Raw genomic sequence first — 20,726 nt, forward strand, 5'->3', positions numbered from 1 at the left:
CCTCTTGTATTCTGAGAGAGGTAGAAAAACTCCACCTAGCTCACCTTTGGTTGACACTGGATTAGTGCATCACTCTGTTGGTACCAATTTTCCCCTTGCAGCCACTAAATTTGTGGGTGGGCAAAAATGCAAAGTCCAAAAATCTTGTGTTCCAAGGGTCAGAAGAGGCTGAACTGGCCAGGTGACAGCATTGGGCTTGATCCAGGCCCAGTTACTGCACCAGCTCCAGGTTGCCCTTTTCTACATGCATATTCCATTCAGCCCTGCCAGACAGTGGCCAGAGGATTGTACTCTAAAACCTCAGTGTTGCATTTTGTAGACAAGCACCAATGCAGGTGTTTCCCCAGTTTCTCTTGGATTTTTAAAATGGTTGGACCTTAAAAATGCAGCTAAATGTGTTCCACACCAGAGGGAATTGTAAGCAAGCAAACACGTTTTTATATATTGCACAAAATAAAAATGCACAGAAACAATATAGTAGCCTGGGAACTAATGGAAAAACAAAATATTCCAACACCATAGTAAGAGGTTGTTTGGAGAGAAATCAGAATGAATTTATTGAAAAAGAGTAGTGTTTTCCCAAGATGTTTCTGATAAACCCAAATCTGAGAAATGTGTGTTGCCTATTATTATATGGGATTTGCAAGAACAAAAGATCTAGTCACTAAAAAAGGTTAGTTTCAGTGCAGATTGTCAGAGACAGAGATTTATGAGGGCAAGATGGGGAAAAGACTGAAAGGTTTAGTAGAAATATTTCATAAGAAAGAGGAGTTTTTGTTCTTATTCATTGACTCAATTATAGAAATGAATTCTCAGTGGAAACTTTGTCAAGCCTCAACCAGTGTGGCAGCACTATATTAAAATGTATTATTGGCATTCCAGTTGAGAGGCAAGTGAAGCAAATCACTCAAGAAATCACTCAAGATATCCCTCAAGTAATTAAGGAACAAAAGAAGAAAAGGCACACTAGCCTGGGAACCTCCTCTCTGCCCAGAACATTGGAGGCTATACACCACACCTCCTCAACAGTATTTATAGGAACTCAAACACTGAGATCCTGCTCTGTTCCAGTAACAAGAAGCCGAAAGCACCAGCCTGAAGATGACGAGTGAGACCTCGTCGAAACGTCGCCTAGACACCCCAACTTTTACACGGGAAGACACCCGAGGACACCAAAACCTGCATTCCTGTACCCGTGAAAATCTACGAAAGCATATATATATATATATATATACACACACACACACACACACAGAGAGAGAGAGAGAGAGAGAGAGTCATACCTTGGGTTACAGACGCTTCAGGTTACGTTTTTTTCAGGTTATGGACCGCAGAAACCTGGAAGTACCTGGATGGGCTACTTCCGGGTTTCGGCGGTCGTGCATGCGCAGAAGCACTGAATCACAACCCGCGCGTGCACAGATGCGCCGCTGTGGGTTGCGGACGCTGCGAGTTGTGAACGTGCATCCCACACAGATCGCATTTGGAACCCGAGCATCCACTGTATAGGCAAAAAGAAGGGTTAAAAAAACACACACATGACACACACTCTCTACAGCTACTCTCAAAGCTACAGATAAGCTTGTAAACTCTTATTTTGAGTTGATACTTTGCTTTTTACCTTTAATTGCTTTTTTAAAAATCCAGATGATGTAAGGCCCTATTATATTCATTTTCTTTTGGTCAATTATTATTATTTTACCCCCCTTTAAATGGTTAGTTAATGAGGTAATGATATAATAAAAACAAGAAAATTTGATTTGAAAAGAACATGATCTAAAACAGCAAGAAAATGTATGCATATTCTATAAAAGCAGCATCAAATACATAAATAACAACAGCTCAAAACAGGGGTGGCAAATTTCTTGCCCAAAATTCTTGTGCCACCTAGTACATTTTTAAGCCTGCTTTTAAGTTTGGCTCAGATCCATTAGATCTGCCCCAGCCACTCTGGGTGGCTTCCAACAATATAACATGATAAAACATCAAACATTTTTTTTAAAAAAACTTGCCAATACAGGACTGCCTTCAGATGTCTTCTAAAAGTTTTGTGGTTCTTTATCCCCTTGACATCTGATGGGAGGCCGTTCCATGAGGAGGGTTGCCCCTGCCAAAAAGTGTAGAGAATTTGTGTAGATAGTTATACGAATTCATGCAAAGGAATCATTGTATTAGCTGATGTGAAAGAGAAATGCAAAAGGGCACCATTTCTTCTTCAGCCCAGATTGTACCACACATATGTAGCAAATGGCTCCTCAGAAGCATTGTGAGAACAATGACATGAAGACTGGAGAAGAATGACCACCATGGCAAGGTGCCCACTTCATTCCTGAGGTGCACACAAGTACTGCACAACTGCATCACTTTGGCTCTCAAGGTAAATATACACTGAGCATAGGCATCCGGATGAGTTCCATACTTGAGGTGCATAGCCTAGAGGGCTCTGAATTGTGCTCATAGATTACCTATTCACTACATGCACAGTCAAATGCAGCCCAAGAGAGAAAGTGGAGTGCTTGGCTATGTCCTTCATCCAGAGAGAACACCATCTGTCCATGTACCTCCACAAACACATTATATCAAGAAACCAGGTGATTTGTGATGAACTGTGCACATAATCTCCACCTTCTCCCTTGCCCATAAGTTTTTGAGCTATTTCATTTCAAAGTCATATGATCTTATGCCTCAATTTATAAGATAATTAAATAGGAGTGAATTCAAATGCTTTGAAAAAGCACTTGTTCTTTTCCATGTACTGAATAAAGTTCCAATTTAGCTCTTACCTGCAGGTGGTGTTTTTCTTCTCCAAAAGCATATCCCCCCCCCCACCCTGAACTACTAGCCAAAGGAAGGAGGAGGACATAGGGGAAGGGAGTTTGCCTCATCACTTTCCCTTCTCAGGTGGTGACAACGTCTAATATGAACAAGCCCTTGGAGAAATTCACAAATGTATTCTTTAGTGTTCAAGGTAATTGCTTGGTTTTGTTGCTGGAGAGCTGTTATACGTTAACGTGCTCTGCTGGCTGGGGTTCTCATCCCACAAATTAAAACACTCATTTACAACCAAGCAGCATTTGTAACGGAATAAGATTGGAATGTTCCTCAAGTGCAATGGAGTTAAGCAGACTAAGGGATTCCTGAGACAGGATTTTGATTATGCAAGGAAGAAAGAAATTCGATGCTTTCTTGATTTCTTATTGCCCTTTCTAATTTCTCCCCGTAAAATGCATTGTCTGTTAAATGCTGTGGTAATGTCTGTATCTCTGGCATAAGAAAAGAGGGTTCCAAGGGAGCTGGTTTTACTGTGAGTAGTTTTGAATTGGGAGATTCCTTGCTATTTAATGATAATGAAAGGTAATTATTTCACACATGGCAGTGAAAGAAATTCTTCAGTTGCTTTATAAGACAGCAATGACGTATGGCCATATTCACACTAACGCAACTAGGACACAACTTCATGTTCACTTAGGCTGCATATACACCACACTTCCAATGCACACCAAAAGCACATTGTTTTCCCTCAAATAATCCTGAGAACTGTTGTTTACAAAGCTACAATTCCCAGCATCCTTACCAAACTACAGCTCCGAGGATGCTTTGGAGGAAAATAATGTGCTTAAAATGTATGGTGTATACATCAGCTCTGTTGTCCTCAACCTTTTCTCAGACATACTTGTACAGCAAGATGGTATAGCACCCTGCCCACCTGCATCCAAAATTTGTCTTGCTATACTACCTGCCCTGCATTAACCTATCCATATTTTGGTGCTCGCAAAAGGATGTCATATACTGATCCTCATTACTTGCACATATCATGGTCTTATTTCTGAGAACAGATGAATGGCGTGTGTCAGTCAGTGGTGCTCAGGCAGTTTCTCCTTCCTGCCCTTGTGGAAACAGCTTAGCATGCCACACCCAACTCCACAAGTTGCCCCAGCTAGCAAGTGCAGAGGTGTTCCTTTGTAGATGCTGCTGCTGTCACTACTTAGAGTATATCTCAAGTGCCCATGGCCTGCCAACCTCACCAACACCAGAAAAAGACATTGATATCATAATGAGAGGGTACAGTAATTGGCACATCTGCAGGAGGAGAAAGAGGAAGCAGGACAGGCTTATACAACATCAGCTGCACCGTCCTCAGATCCAAGATGGTCGATGAAGAGGGGGAAAGAGCAGACAGTGTTGAGCTTACCCTTATTTTGTACTACAGGCTGATCCAGCAATCATTATTGACACAGTGGAGAAATTCCGCGGAGCTTTCCAGGCTCAGTTCCTTCTATCAGGAACTGCACATGCTGAGATCAAAACAGTGATGTAGTGGTGACTGCATCACAGTGGTGAAGGCAACTTCAGAGATAAATGAGCTCTAATCAAGGGACACCTGGTACTAAAGACAACCCCCACAGGTCTACCCAAGAGAAACATATTGAGAGCTATTGTTCTAGCGATTTTCAGGCAAGTACACCCAGCTCCACCTTTTCCTATTTTAGGCAACTAAAGACAGATCCTAAATTTCCTGTTCATTAGGTAAGCTACCAGATACACTTAGTGCCACCTTTACGTCCTGACAAAGCCTCTACTTCCGAGTATAGTTCTGATCCTGGAGCCTCCTTACAGCCAAACAAGCACTCCCACCAGATCCAGCTTTGACTCCTGGGGCCAGAGGTGAAATTGACACGCCTATATTTATGGTACAATATATGAGCTTGTGCTGGGTGACTGGGTAAGTCAGCCTGCTTAATGAGTTCTTCAGGTGTGCTGGGGCTTTTTTTTCAGGTTTCCAAGCCCTGTCCTCAAGTGAGATTCCTGTGGAGTCTAAATCAGACTTGTTCCTAACAAGAACATTCTGGAAATGTGTTGCATCCATAAGTCACTGTCATGGCTGTCAGGTAACTCGGCCCATAACTGCAAAGACCTTCCTCCTTAGGCAAGAGCTGTCCAGCTCTAGGGAGCCTCCTTGCCTGAGAAGGGACAGCAGAGAGCCATTGGATGTGGGGGCTGCCAGTAGACCCAGTCAGTGCCTTCAAAGTCCTGCATTCTCAAAGATATCTGAGATCCACTGAAAGTGCAGATCATGTCAGCCAGCCAGATGCACACTTTTAAAGCCCCTCCTCCTCGGGTAGAAGGCTGCCCAGAACAGAAAAACATTCCATTATCTATGATTTAACTTCCTTATTTTCCTCATTCAAATAAGCTTACAGGCCAAGGGATTGCTACCTGAGAGCTCTAGGGTCAGTTCCTTCTCTTTGCATGCTTGGGCCCTAAACTTCTCACTCATTACCTTTCCCCCTACTCAGCATGGAATAGGTTGGTAGAAGGATAAACTTTCACAAAACAGTGAGGGGCTTGGGAATCAATACATAACCTTCATGGTCACATTCTCTCCTCCATCCACTTGGCACATAGTCCTGCCTTGATTCCATATATTACATTCTCTCCTAGGATGGCCATGTGTCCTTCTGCACATGAAAAAGACCTCTATTGGAAGGTCTCTCTGGTCCAAGTCTGGTTCAAAGAAACACAAGAAGGGAGGGGAGGGGCCTTGAAGTTGCCAGTCAACAGTTAGTACCTGGCAATCAAGCATACACAGGAGTGTTGGGATTCGCAGGATCCTGAGTAAGTCTGCAGGCTTCAACAGGATGATGCAATACTCTGTAAAGTGCTGGGTCAGAGTGACTCAGCAGGAATGGGGTTAATGTGATTGGCTATCACCTGTTTTAAAAGGAAAGCTTGTTTAACTGTAACTGTGGTGGTTGTGCTGTGGTATGGTGGTGCTGTGGTGGAGAGTATTCGTTTGCCTTAAGGAGCAGGTACTCTGTATGGACTGTTTTTGTATATACCTGTATATAGCTCACATTAAAAAGACTGCACTGGAAAAACCTGGGACTCAGAGCGTTTCTGCTAAAAACGCCGCGAGGATTCGCGACAGGGTTATGGGCCCAGCACGCTCCCACTGCGCAAGAGTACAGGTGGCAGTTATCTAGCCGTGGGTGCTGGAGGTGAGCTGCAGGGATGGAGCAGTCCAGAACTGGCGTGTTGCTGGAGAAGCTGACAGCCACGAACTACAGCATCTGGTCGGTCTGCATGCAACACTTCCTCAAGCGTGAGGGCCTGTGGAAGGTGGTGGAAACTCCACCGCAGCCCCCTGAGGAGGATGAGGACGACGATGAAAAGCTGGCACTAGCAGAGGCCCAGCTAGAAAAGGATGAGAAAGCTTTGGCTACTATCATCCTTGGAGTGGACGACAGCCAGCTAGTCTACGTAGCTGATAAGGTGACGGCAAGTGAGGCGTGGAATGCGCTCAAGGCTGTCCATGTGCGAGAGACAGCTGGCTCACTGATAACATTGACCAGGAGACTGTACCGGTGTCGGAAGAAACCGGGGGACTCCCTGGTGAACCACCTAAAATTCCTAACAGGCTGTTTCCAGGAGCTAGCCTTAAGAGGGAGGCCTGTGGGGGAAGAGGACAAAGTCTTTATAGTCCTGAGTTCCCTTGATGACAGCTATGATATGCTGGTCAACTCCCTCGAGTCGGTAGAGACTGATAAGCTGACTCTGGAATACGTTACTGGACGGCTGTATGCAGAGGAGGACAGGCGTGCAGAGCGAAAGATGACCTCAGCCCAGCTGTTGGAGCATCCCAGAGGGAACAACAGCCGGGAAGAGCAGAGGTGTTGGGAGCCGGAGAAACAGCCAGGAGGAGCTGCTGCAGACCAGCCGGTGGTCAACAAAGTAAAAAGGTGTTTTTGCTGCAAGTCCAGTGGACATCTGCTGCGGGACTGCCCGAGGAAACAACAAAAACAGCAGAAGCACAGGAGGCAGCAGAGAGAGTCTACCGCTTGGGTGTCTGCAGATGGTCAAGAAAATGAAGAGCTGTGGGTTCTGGACAGTGGAGCTTCTCAAACCTTTTGTAAAAGAAAAGGATTGCTAACTGAGGCTAGGGCTTCAAACAAAAAACATGTAAGTCTTGCTACGGGCCAGAAAGCTAATGTGGTTTGTGAGGGGGAGGTTGTGTTCCCACAGCTGGGACACACATTCAGGAATGTGTTGTGTGTGCCTAGTTTGCAAAACAATCTCCTGAGCATTCCTGACTTGGCAAAAGCAGGCTTTGAAGTAAACTTTGTGGGAGAGCAGTGCCAGATAAAGCAAAATGGGGCAGTGTTGGCAAATGCTAACCTTAGAACTAATATGTATGTACTGCAGTGTGAGTCTAAGGTTGCGAATGTGCAAAATGTCCCAACCCATGATATGTGTATTCATCTCCTGCACAGGCGTCTGGCTCATGCTAGCTTTAAGGTGCTAAACAAAACATTGGAGTTGTGTGGGGGGATGAAAAACATAAAAAGTTGTGATAATTACTTAGACTGCAATATCTGCAAGGAGGTTAAAAGCAGGGCTTGCCCAGTAGCAAGAGCAAGCCAGAGAGAAACTAAAAAACCACTGGAATTGATTCATGCTGATGTAACTGGTCCTTTTCCACCAAGTGTCTCCCATAACAAGTACTGTTTGATCCTAGTGGATGACTATTCTAGATTTGGCTGGGTCTATCCATTAAAGCAAAAGTCTGACGTTGCCCAAACTTTGAAGTTCTGGGTAAGAAGGGTAGAAAGGCAACTTGGCGAAAAGGTGTGCTCCATTCAGACAGACAGAGGAGGAGAGTTTATGGCAAGCTCCCTAAGAAACTGGTTGCGTTCCCAAGGGATTAAACATAGACTTACCAATGCGGCAACGCCTCAGGAGAACGGAGTAGCAGAGCGTAGGGGAGGTGTCTTGCAGACACAAATGAAAGCATTGTTAGCAGATGCAAATCTTCCAATTAAGTACTGGGCTGAGAGTATTAAGACCGCGAATTATATTGGGAATCGCTTGTGGTCAAGGGTACTAGATGACATACCCTATAAAATTCTCTATAACAAAAGTCCCAGTTTGCAACATTTGAGAATCTTTGGGACAAAGGCGTGGGTCGACATACCTGTAAAGAACCGAAGAAAAGGTGGGAAAAGGGCACAGCAGTTGCTATTTCTTGGGTATGAAAGTGGTACGAAAGCCTACAGGTTTGAAGATGATAAAAATCTTTTGAGTTATAGTCGGTCAGCCAGCTTTAATGAGCAAAGAAATTGGCCCAAGATACATGCAAACCTGCTGCCAGAAAAAGTTTTACTGCCGAGCGTACCTGATAAGGCAGCTGAAACAAAGCTAAGAATTGGCAGCTCTCCCAGAGAAACTGAAAGGAAGGAGGTAAACGTTGAGCATTTTTCTCCAGCTGCTAGCATGGAGCAGGGTAGAGAAGAAAGTGCAACAGGGACAGGAGGAGGTAAATCTCCAGAGTCAATCCACCCCAAAAGCAGTCCTGAAGGTAGCCCAGCGGGTGAGATTAATGAACCTAGGAGGTCTGCAAGAAGTAATAAAGGTCAACCTCCAGACCGTTATGGGTTTCCAGCCACCATAAACCAGGTTTGTGTAACTGAACCAGAAAACTTTGAAGAAGTGCAAGAGTTACCTACTCTAGAGAAAGAGGCGTGGTTAAAGGCAATGCAGGCAGAGTATAACTCTCTGCTAAACAACAATGTGTTTGTACCTACAGAATTGCCTGAAGGTAAAAAGCCCATAAGCTGTAAGTGGGTTTTTAAAGTGAAAAAGCTGGCTGATGGTAGTTATCAGAGGAAAGCCAGGTTGGTGGCAAGGGGCTTTACACAAAGGAAAATGATACATTATGATGAAGTGTTTGCCCCAACAGCAAAGGCTGAAACAGTAAAATCAGTTTTAGCAATGGCAAGTCTGAGAGGGTTAAAAGTTAATCATTTTGATGTTGCCTCAGCATATTTAAATGCTCCTATTGACGCCGAGGTGTATTTACAGCAAATACCAGGTTATGAGCTGGAAAAAGACAGCATGGTGTTAAAGCTGCAAAGGGCACTATACGGGTTGCACCAAAGTGCACGTCTATGGCATGAATGCATAGACACAACTTTGAAAAAGATGGGATTCAAACAAAGCCTGGCTGATTCCTGTTTATATTCAGCAATGGTGCAAGGAAGTGTTTGTTATTTACTTTTGTATGTTGATGATATCTGTCTAATAACAACTGCACAAAAGCAAGTGTCTTGGTTTATAAACAGCCTAGGTAACAAATACAAACTGAAGTATTTGGGAGAGATTCAGAATTACTTAGGAGTAGAGGTTCAGAGAAATGAAAAGGGTGTCTACTCTCTGAGTCAGAAGGAAAAAATCGAAAAGTTACTGAAGACGTATGGAATGGAGAGGGCAAATGAGGTTGACACTCCTATAACTACCCAGTACAAAAATGAACCAGAAGGGCAAAAATGTGAGAATGCAACAGCGTTTCATTCTCTGTTGGGTTCTCTGTTATATTTAAGTTGTTGGACAAGACCCGAAATAACATTGGCAGTGCACATGTTAAGCCAAAGAAGTGCAGACCCGGCTCAGAGAGATTGGATAGCACTTAAAAGAATCCTAAGGTATCTGAAAGGCACAAAAGATTACAAACTGGTGCTGGATACAGGATATGATCAGCAAGTGTATGCATACGCTGATGCCAGCTGGGGGGACAGAGAAAATGGAAAGTCTACCACTGGCTATGCCATATATATTGGAAATGCCCTGGTTCAGTGGAAATCCCAGAAACAAACATTTGTTGCCACAAGTACTTGTGAAGCAGAGTACTCAGCCATAAGCGAATGTGTGTCACAAATAGAGTGGTTTGCTTGCCTAACAAAAGAGCTTGGAATACCTTCTGAAATGCCAATCACTGTGCTAAGTGACAACATGGCTGCACAACAGCTTGCTAACCAACAGAACTTTAAGAGCAAGAGTAAACATATAGCGGTAAGATACGGAAATGTGAAAAATGCTTTGGAAAGAAATGTGTTAAAGGTACAGCACTGTAACACAAAATGTAATGTGGCAGATTTGTATACAAAATGTTTGGATGCTCCTAAATTTCGAGACTTAAGAGAATTATTAGGTCTCAAGCCTTTGACTTAAGGAGGAGTGTTGGGATTCACAGGATCCTGAGTAAGTCTGCAGGCTTCAACAGGATGATGCAATACTCTGTAAAGTGCTGGGTCAGAGTGACTCAGCAGGAATGGGGTTAATGTGATTGGCTATCACCTGTTTTAAAAGGAAAGCTTGTTTAACTGTAACTGTGGTGGTTGTGCTGTGGTATGGTGGTGCTGTGGTGGAGAGTATTCGTTTGCCTTAAGGAGCAGGTACTCTGTATGGACTGTTTTTGTATATACCTGTATATAGCTCACATTAAAAAGACTGCACTGGAAAAACCTGGGACTCAGAGCGTTTCTGCTAAAAACGCCGCGAGGATTCGCGACAAGGAGGTCACCTGTTAAGACGTATTGTATTTCCATTTCAGTTAAGGCAATCTTTTCTACATTTACATCTATACTTATAAATCAACACAAGCAGATGGGATACAAATCTGTGCTCTCCTTTTTACCCTCTTTTGGCAACATCGCCCTGATCTTTCCCTTTCCCTAACATGATCCTTAACAGAGCACAGGAAACACAAGAAAGAAATGCTACCTTCTCTAGATCCAGAGCCATTTTGTCTGCACCAGGCATCAAAAATTATAACTCCCGGAGGTGCATTTGTTAGGGCAGACATTGGAAGTGTCTTCGGCATACAAACACGGACAAGACTGGAATGTGGCTGGTGTGCAAAAATAGCAAAGGGTATAATTAGCAAGACTTGAGCTGAATTAGATTTTCGCTACACTTCTGCTTTCAGCTGATTGAATTAATGGAGATGATGTTTCATAAAGTTTGCATAGAAAGAAGTGCCACTGTGGAGAAAATCAAGTGGGGGCTCTGGGGATGGGAAAAAGCACAGGAAATATCTAATAACCCCCCAGCCCACTCCCACTGCCAAGCAATATAAGGCCTTGCTAACATTGGGAAGCATGGATTTTAGAACACTAACTTTGAACATGACTTGTTGGTTGAAAGTCAGTTTTCCAGGGTTTCTAGTTATCACATTTACACATACATCCCACACACCGTATGAAGTTTATATAATTCTATGTTAGTAGTATCCAGCCATCTACCCTTTGTCAAGATGGCTTTAAATATCCATCCATGGCTAGACACTGCTATGGTCTAAGGACTAATGTAATAAAAGTTGTTCACACAGCTAGGCTGAAGTCAGTCATTCAGTGCAAGAGCATAGAAAAATACAATGTTAAGACTTTAGTAATCTAGTCAATGCTTTTTGAATTATGGTGCTGCAGGAGACTCTTGAGACTCCCATGGACTGCAAGAAGATCAAACCTATCCATTCTTAAGGAAATCAGCCCTGAGTGCTCACTGGAAGGACAGATGCTGGAGCTGAGACTCCAATACTTTGGCCACCTCATGAGAAGAGAAGACTCCCTGGAAAAGAACCTGATGTTGGGAAAGATGGAGGGCACAAGGAGAAGGGGACAGCAGAGGACGAGATGGCTGGATAGTGTTCTCGAAGCTACCAGCATGAGTTTGACCAAACTGTGGGAGGCAGTGGAAGACAGGAGTGCCTGGCGTGCTCTGGTCCATGGGGTCACGAAAAGTCAGACACAACTAAATGACTAAACAACAACAACAACAAATCTAGTCAAGTCCTTAACCCACAGTATCAAACAGACACTTGATCAAAAAAGTATATATGTACTTGATCAATAGGTACCATATTAAGTTTTCTATTTGTCTCTCATTGTTTCACCAACTCCTACAATCATTCTTCCTGCGTCGTATTTACAGAAGATTTTCTTGGCCCTGAGATTTTAGGGTAACAAATGTTGTGATGGTCCAGGAGAAACAGCTGGACAAATGCCAGGGTGAAAGGTAGGCCAGGATGTTTGTTTTGATGAACACCAAAATTAAAACAAGAGAGAGTCTTGTGGCATCTTAGAAACTAAAACATTTCTCGTGGCATAAGCTTTTGGCTTGTTTTTCTTGCAATAGACTAACATGGAAACCTCTCTGGAAATCAGGGCAGTTCAGTACTACTCAGAGACAAGCCCCAAAGTGCTCAATGGGGCTTGCTCCCATAGTTTCAGACTATGTTCAGTTATGTTCCCGGGGCATCTATAGGTCTCGTTATTGTGAGATATCTAAACACATACATATGCAACAATATGCAACTCTTTCTTTTCTATTTACAGCTTGTGACTCATCAGGAGTAAGTCCCATTGTGTTCAACGAAGCTGATACTACTGGAGTATATCCAAGGGTGGCTTTTTAATATCCTGACTTTGCCATACCAAAAATCTCCTTTCTTTCCCTTAATGAACCCTGAAATGGCATTTCTGCATAGAACACAAAACAAGCCCCAGGGCAGACTATCACTCATGTTTTAAAGGCATCATTCAACCACGCATGACTACATAGGTATTTTGCTCAATATTAATTACCTGGAAGGGATGGGGGGGAGACCAAAACCATACACAACCCCAAAGCTTTATGCAAGTCTATCAGATTTTGTCCAGTGCAGGCTCCTTAGAATTTAAAGAGCAGAATCCTTACAATTACAATTTCTCTCACAGCATCTTCCTCACCTCAGTTTATGTGACCAGCATCAAAAGAAACCTTTGTGTTAAGTATTTAATTGAAGCAGAACTAGGACCAGTAAATCCAGCAGCTCACTCACCCATTAGACTTATACCCTTGCTTTCTTTTTTTAAAAAAAATTGAAACGAAAAAGGAATTGAGATGCTGCAAACATCCTGCACTAGAAGAATCTCCTTTTGTGAGATGTCAGCAGGAGACAATATATTCCGCTTGATAATTATGTACTTCTGCACAATCACGTAGCATTATATACAAAATCATCACACTGCAGAGATGAAAACAGCCTGAAATGCTAATTAGTTCCAAAATTAACGGTGATTTGATTTAATGTTGAATAAAGGTTTGCAGCGTTAATTTAGCTCAAAATGGTCACATGCTGGCGTTTTAAATAACTCAGCATGTCTTGTTCTGGATGCACAGAACTGCCATCTATTTTAAAAAAGTAACAGAACATGCTCTGTTTGACTGAGCACCCAAACTCAATGGCTAAATCATCCAGCAACACATACCCAGTGCCCCTTAAGAAGTATGGCTGGGAAACGTTGCAACGTCCCAGTCACCCTTAGGAAATATAGGCCATACTGGCGTTATGCAAAGTGGCAGAGGGAATAAACAATGAGGTAAGTCTGGTTATTAATTCAAGGCAGAGAAGCTGCCAGTTTGCAGATGTGGCACTATGAAGAGCACATTTCCAAGCTTTAGCCATAATGGGCCCAGCAGATACACAGCCCCAACTGGAACACTGGTTCAGTCCTACTTAAGTGCATGTGTGTGTTTATATATTTACACATATACATATAAACACACACACACATTTTAATATGCAATGTGATTCCACTAAAGAATAAAACGTTGGTTCCAGAATAGAAGTTTCAATGAATCAGCTTCTGATTCTAAAAATAACAATTCATTTCAATTTATACATTTCTGATGCTAACAGTTCATAGACACTAATATATACATAAGCACTTAGGTGGCGATAGGCATATAGAATTTCCTGTTAGCCTTCAGGAAATTACTCATTTCCTGTTCGTCTGAAACCTCAGCTAGAAACATGGCAGTCTCCCCCTAGGGATGCAGGGAAAAAATGTTAAGTGAATCAAACCAATTCACATCTCCTGGATTAATACATGTATCAGAATGCAATTATCGTTTGGATTTTGCACTTCCTTGAATTTTGCAACACAGTTCTCAGATCAAAAAAGTGCCAAAATGTATAAAATGCATATATTAGGGGGGAAATGCATTTATAAATATGTATAAGTTTTTATATGATATGCAATTTCTGTGCAGATTTCTGTAATGCAGCAACAGGATGATAGGACTTATTAATGTACAGATGCAGAATTGACATGGACCGGGCATTGACTGAACTGTACATCCCTTGTCTTGCCCGGTGGAGAAGATAGGCTTTGGGGAAGTCAACTATACTAGGGGGAAAGATATTCTGATTTGAAAAACCATATTCAGCCCTATATAAGCTACAGAGTCGGAGAAACATTTTTTTCTATGTGTCATTCTGGGATTTGGGCAGTAGAACTATATGAGTATCTCCCATGTGTGGTCTTATACACAAAATATAATCTGTTCATACTCATGAATATGGCCTAATGAACAATTCCTGGAAATCCCACCCAGGTATTCCAGTTAAACAAATCCAATAACCACATTTTTTTGCTTTTAAACAGAATACTAAAAATGTGTTGCACTTGTTTTTACTCTTCTTTAGGACAGAGCTCTATTCTTTCTGCATTTCTAACAGCGCAATCCTATACATACCTACTCAAAAGTAAGTCCCATTGAGTTCAATGGGGCTTCCTCCCAATCAAGCGAGTACAGTATATGATTGCAACCTTAGGTAAGTACATTCAGACAGCTAACCAGTCCCTTGTTAAAAATGTCATCTTGAACATTGGATTAATGTCACAGCTGCAGAAATTCAAAAACTGAAATATTGTAAATAATATTTCCAGACATTGGTATAAAAACAAAAACACCATGTCAGGATATAATGGTTGGTGTTTTAATGGCCATGTATCTTATTTATTTATTTTTTTAAAAAGCTAGCTACAAAAAATATGTCTTTCCTCATCTATTTATGTTAATTTGACATTTATTAATGTGCACAGAAATAAACCTATATTTGGCTCAATGCAGCAATTGTTGAAATTATGACAACAGAATTTAATGATAAATTGATATTTGCTGAGGTGAAAAATGAAATGCAAAACCGGTCTGTCATTTCCACTAGTCATCGTTGAGATTAAACAATCCCGCAGTTTTCTGGTTCAGTGAGTGTGGAGAAGGTGATATATATATATATATATATATATATATATATTTGCTTTCGTAGATTTTCACGGGTACAGGAATGCAGGTTTTGGTGTCCTCGGGTGTCTTCCCGTGTAAAAGTTGGGGTGTCTAGGCGACGTTTCGACGAGGTCTCACTCGTCATCTTCAGGCTGGTGCTTTCGGCTTCTTGTTACTGGAACAGAGCAGGATCTCAGTGTTTGAGTTCCTATAAATACTGTTGAGGAGGTGTGGTGTATAGCCTCCAATGTTCTGGGCAGAGAGGAGGTTCCCAGGCTAGTGTGCCTTTTCTTCTTTTGTTCCTTAATTACTTGAGGGATATCTTGAGTGATTTCTTGAGTGATTTCCTGAATCCCACTTAGGTGGGTCATTAGGTGTGGATTAGTTGCTAAAGCCTTCGTGTCTTGAACTCTTGAACTTTGTGAAGAGTTTTTCTGAGAAGATGGCTGTACTGCACTTGGTTGTGCTCTGGCTTGGCTTCGTGTATAGGGGCGAGCTGTGGTTTTGTGGCCTGTGCCAGCCAGATCTGTGTAGGGATTGCAGGGGGGTGCAGCATCCGGAGGTGCCACCCTGGTTTGGCTACTGGATGGTGTCTGTAATTTATCTGTGGAGAGGGTCTGGGTTTGGGTCTGGTGTGGTTGATTGGTGATGGCGTTCTGTGTGCCTCTGGATCTGGTGTCAGATTTTGTGGGGAGGGCTAATTTCCAGATGTCTGGCAAGCGGGATGTGTCGTCACGCTTGTTCATGTTGTGAGGGTGTTTCTCTATCTCGATGGCTTCCATGATTATTCTCTTGTGGTGATGTTCCATGTTAAAGAGCAATTTTGCAGATTCCAAATTGCTCTTTAACATGGAACATCACCACAAGAGAATAATCATGGAAGCCATCGAGATAGAGAAACACCCTCACAACATGAACAAGCGTGACGACACATCCCGCTTGCCAGACATCTGGAAATTAGCCCTCCCCACAAAATCTGACACCAGATCCAGAGGCACACAGAACGCCATCACCAATCAACCACACCAGACCCAAACCCAGACCCTCTCCACAGATAAATTACAGACACCATCCAGTAGCCAAACCAGGGTGGCACCTCCGGATGCTGCACCCCCCTGCAATCCCTACACAGATCTGGCTGGCACAGGCCACAAAACCACAGCTCGCCCCTATACACGAAGCCAAGCCAGAGCACAACCAAGTGCAGTACAGCCATCTTCTCAGAAAAACTCTTCACAAAGTTCAAGAGTTCAAGACACGAAGGCTTTAGCAACTAATCCACACCTAATGACCCACCTAAGTGGGATTCAGGAAATCACTCAAGAAATCACTCAAGATATCCCTCAAGTAATTAAGGAACAAAAGAAGAAAAGGCACACTAGCCTGGGAACCTCCTCTCTGCCCAGAACATTGGAGGCTATACACCACACCTCCTCAACAGTATTTATAGGAACTCAAACACTGAGATCCTGCTCTGTTCCAGTAACAAGAAGCCGAAAGCACCAGCCTGAAGATGACGAGTGAGACCTCGTCGAAACGTCGCCTAGACACCCCAACTTTTACACGGGAAGACACCCGAGGACACCAAAACCTGCATATATATATATATATATATCCAAGACAAGAAGCAGCCTGTGTCTGGCAAGCTCACGCCACTCCATTTCCTGCAGCTTCAGCATTCCAAGAGCACTTGGACTGTGCTACACTTATTTTATTGTATAGTTCAGATGCACTTGGTCCAACCTCATCTGCATTTGCTTGGCTCGGTGAACCATTCAGTTCAATTATAGCATATTACGCATGAGGTAATTGTTTAACTTTATGAATTAACGTACAGGAGGATACTAGGGGGAATGAGACACAGAGCAGAAAATTATCACTGGGAAAACTTCAGGTGACACTTTTGGGAGCAGCCAGCAGCCAATTCAGGTCATCAAGTGCAGGAATGTTTGTAACCCGGCAGAAGAAAAAAGTTCTGAAACAGTTGGAACATGTCCACTTAACAACACCCCTCTTAACATCCCTAGAAAAACAGGAGGTGTGTGAGTGGGTAACATCTTCTTGTACCCTCAACCCCAGCGAGAGAGGCAACGTATTGGAACACAAGACCAAATTGCAGTCATCTCCTCTATTTCTCTTATGGACAAATGGGACAGACAAATGGCAAGAAAGTTCCCTACATTCACTGCATATGTGGGTAGGACTTGAAGCACCTGAATTACATCTAGCACAATAAGAGTTTACTTAATTTTCTTAGACACCTGATCTCCTCAGGCCTATGCCTGTCTTTGGGACAGGCTTTTACTGCAACACGATATCTGTAGGATATAGTATATATCATTTCTGTCTCTTTAAGGCCAGCTGTACTGGATCAACAGGTGAGGGCTACGTTGTCAGGGTTGGGCCAGATGGCAAGCAGATTCTTCCGCCAGCAGGATTAGACAAGCTATCTCATTTAGAAATATTGGTTGGCACCCAAACAACAAGTTAGACTTGGCCACGGCTGGCAGCTTTAAGATCTTATTGGTTCTTTGTGTCACATGATCTCTGCTGGCCTTTGATTTGATCCCTGGCATCTAAAAAAGCAGGGTCTCAGGTAGCACCTGAGATGAAAGTCCTCTACCTGAGACACTGGAAAGCTGTTAGAAGAGACAAGAAAAGACAACATGAAGCCCTCCAGATATCAATGGACTGTAACCTTCATAATCTTTGACCACTGCTCAAGCTGTCTAGGGGTGATGAGAATTTGGAGTCCAATAACATCTGGAGTATGTTAGATTGACTACCCCTGAGGCAGCCAGTCTGATAAGGCAGCCTCCTGTGGTCCTATTCACATCAAACAATTGATTAGAACTTTTGGTCCTCCAGATGTTGCTGAACTACAGCTCCCATCATCCCTGGTCACTGACCGTGCTTGCTGGGTCTGATGGGACTTGTCATTCAACAACCACTGGCCAAAGGTTCTCCACACCAAGATTATCACCTTGGTTCTACTCTGTAACCACCATGGTTTTCTTTCTTTCTTTCTTTCTTTCTTTCTTTCTTTCTTTCTTTCTTTCTTTTTAATTTGTTTATTGAATTTATATACTGCCCTATACCCGGAGGTCTCAGGGTGGTTCACAAAACAAAAACCATGGTTCCACCATGACAGGATAGCTAAATAATAACTAATCTGTATCCAATGATCTTGTACATGTGTCATCTCTTTGTTCCTTCATGACAAACCCTGTTGTTTCCCTTTGCCTTTATCCTGTCTGTGTAATATGAATTTCAAGTCTCTTCTGAGACTGTAGTGCTTTGGGGTCCTGCACAGCACCTGGCACATATCTGACACCCAACCTGCATAGGTAAGAAGCATAGATGACCCGTTATCACAAACAGGGATGTATTGTTGCAACCTACAATTTTCCATAGGTTGGATGTGATTGTGTGCTGTACAGAATTATAGATGCCTCCCAACTAATAAGAATAAATCACTGCATCTCTTCTCAGTAAATGCTCGGAAGAAATCACTCTTCCTCAGACATATGCCATGAGGTGCCAGTTATCATAGGCAGGCAAGTGAGGAGGAGAAGATCTGACATCTTAATGGGTTTGCCCTTCAGACCCTTGTAGGGAAGAAGGAGAGAGGAAAAGTGGAAGGAAAGCCGTTTATCCTCCAGAGAAAGACCCCTGATTTGGATTTAGCTTGTGAGCCCGGGGTAAGTGGAATACATTAAGCAATTTTATTTGAATTATGGGTGGGTGGCAATCTGTGTTAGTGCACTCTGCTTAAGAGAAGCAACACTGAACAAGGAAGAAGCTTTCAATTCCCATGGAAGAGACCATATTCAAGTCCGATGAGGGGTTCAATTGTGGGACGACGAACAAGAAAGTGATTGTCTTGACTGAGGTTGCCACCTTCCGAGAATACTAGAACTTTAAGTTTTGCTGGTTCCAGATGTTAGAAAATGCTGGGTGACTAAGCACACACACTCAGTTATGTCTACAGCAGAGGTGGCTAAAGTGGTGTTCTTCAGATGTTGTAGGGTGCCAGCTTCCATCAGCCCCAGAAAGGATGGCTAATGGTCTGAGATTATGGGAGTTGTATCTGATAACATCTGGATGGCACATTGGCTACCCCTAGAAATGGGCCCTGACCAAAGCTCTGCTTGTACATAACAACTAGAAGACCCAAAAAGGGGTGCACACCCTTATTCCCATCAAAATATGCATTCAGCAAGTATAGTGATGCCAACTTATGGTGGCAATGCATAGGTTTCAGCTGCAGCTGCTACATGAAGATATTCCTTGCCAGAGATTCTAACCACCTCATTCCAGATGGGATTTATTATATGCAACATAGTCTTTAGGGCGAAAGAGAAAGAATAAAATTCTTTTATTCAACTGTGAAATTAAATGTGGATTAGATCTGAACTGATCTGTCAGCGGATTCAAGGCGTCATGTGAATTGCTCTTATTGCTTAAACTATCTGACGCTTCAATATACGAAATCTGTCCTAAGAGTAAAAAGAAGGGCACTTTTAAAAGCGGGTTAAAAAATCATAATGCCAGATTATTTCTGTGTCTCTCAGGTAGCTGTGGAATTCAGGGGGGGAAACAACAAAACAGGTATTGGCAGAGGCAGTTATTTCCCTCCCTATGACACACCGAGTATAATCCATTGCAGAGTTTAGGAGTACATTGGGCCCCCTTTAGAAAGGATGATTATGACAATGATTACCAAGAGGTCCCTGAGAAGTGTAAAAAAAATCATGCTGATTAGCTTCCAGCAGTGCCATCCAGCCTTTGCAAAAGAGCCTGAAGTGAAATGAGAGGGATTGTCCATTGCTGTGTGTTAAGGGGAAGAATTCAAATTGAGCATCACGCTGGGCAAGCACATCGAAAACAAATACCTGTGACAAAGGCTCCCTGCAGAGTGGCTGCATACATCAGATGCAGTGCTTCCCTGTACACAAACTCTGTGATGGAGTTAAGGTCCATTTTGAAACTGGTTTTAATTGTGAGTATCAATGTGTTTGTTTTGCAACAATGGCAGCAAACTCCGCTGGTGGAGCAGCTGCAGAGAGCAAAATGCCAAAGGAAATAACAATTTAGCCTGTGATCCTTTAGGTTGGAGCCCTTGTGCTGAGACAGATGCAGGATTTTTTCTGTTTGAAGAGCAAGCAAAAACATACTGCTGTGGTCTTATTAATTAAACTCAGAAATATCAGCAAAGCCAGTTTGGTCATGTGACCTTCAGCTGTTCCCATAAGTTTCTGATATTGAGGCAACTGAGAGAGACAACCCTCTTCTCAGTCAGTTGGAGGGGAGGAGTTGATTTCTTCCCTCTGAATCCTGGCATTGCACCGAGGAGCTCAGGAAGGTGCTTTGTGCAAGACAGAGAAGCCCTGTACCGACATTACTGCTCCTGTGTTCATCTGGACAGGAACAGGAAGTCATCCAGTCTTCACATGGAGCATTAGCATTTGTAATGGTGGAGCCTTCAAGCACACAGCTGTACGCATGAAGCCTCTATAGTGACAGTCGTGCTGTCCACATGAAGACAAGAAGGTGGCACTATTTGGTACATCCGCACTCCCATGCTGATGAGCATAGGAGCACAAATGCATGGTTTGGGCTAGTGGCAGACCTGACTTTGCTACCAAGTGTACACAACATGGAGCTTCAGCCAGTTATAATCCCCTGAAAAGTGTTTACTTTGCAAATGTGCCTTTGTAGCATCTGTACTTTGCAGCTTTAGTGTACACTTCAAACATCCTTTGTAAGCAAGAATTGTCCTGAAAGGCAGTTAAAACTGAACAGATTGGTATGAAAAGAAGTAGTGGCATGTGAACTGC

General features: G+C 43.0%; 1 protein-coding gene across 1 annotated transcript in view; it reads right to left on the minus strand.

Moving 5' to 3' along the window:
* The window catches only part of DAB1 (DAB adaptor protein 1), a 635,724-nt gene that overhangs the window by 590,823 nt on the left and 24,175 nt on the right, over positions 1 to 20,726 (minus strand). Inside the window, exon 7 of the mRNA XM_083448084.1 lies at positions 2,009 to 2,107. The gene's annotated coding sequence lies outside the window, so the exon portion shown is untranslated. The remainder of the gene's footprint in view (positions 1 to 2,008; positions 2,108 to 20,726) is intronic.

This window comes from Podarcis tiliguerta, assembly GCF_965153285.1.
Source record: "Podarcis tiliguerta genome assembly, chromosome: 6".
Lineage (NCBI taxonomy): Eukaryota > Metazoa > Chordata > Lepidosauria > Squamata > Lacertidae > Podarcis > Podarcis tiliguerta.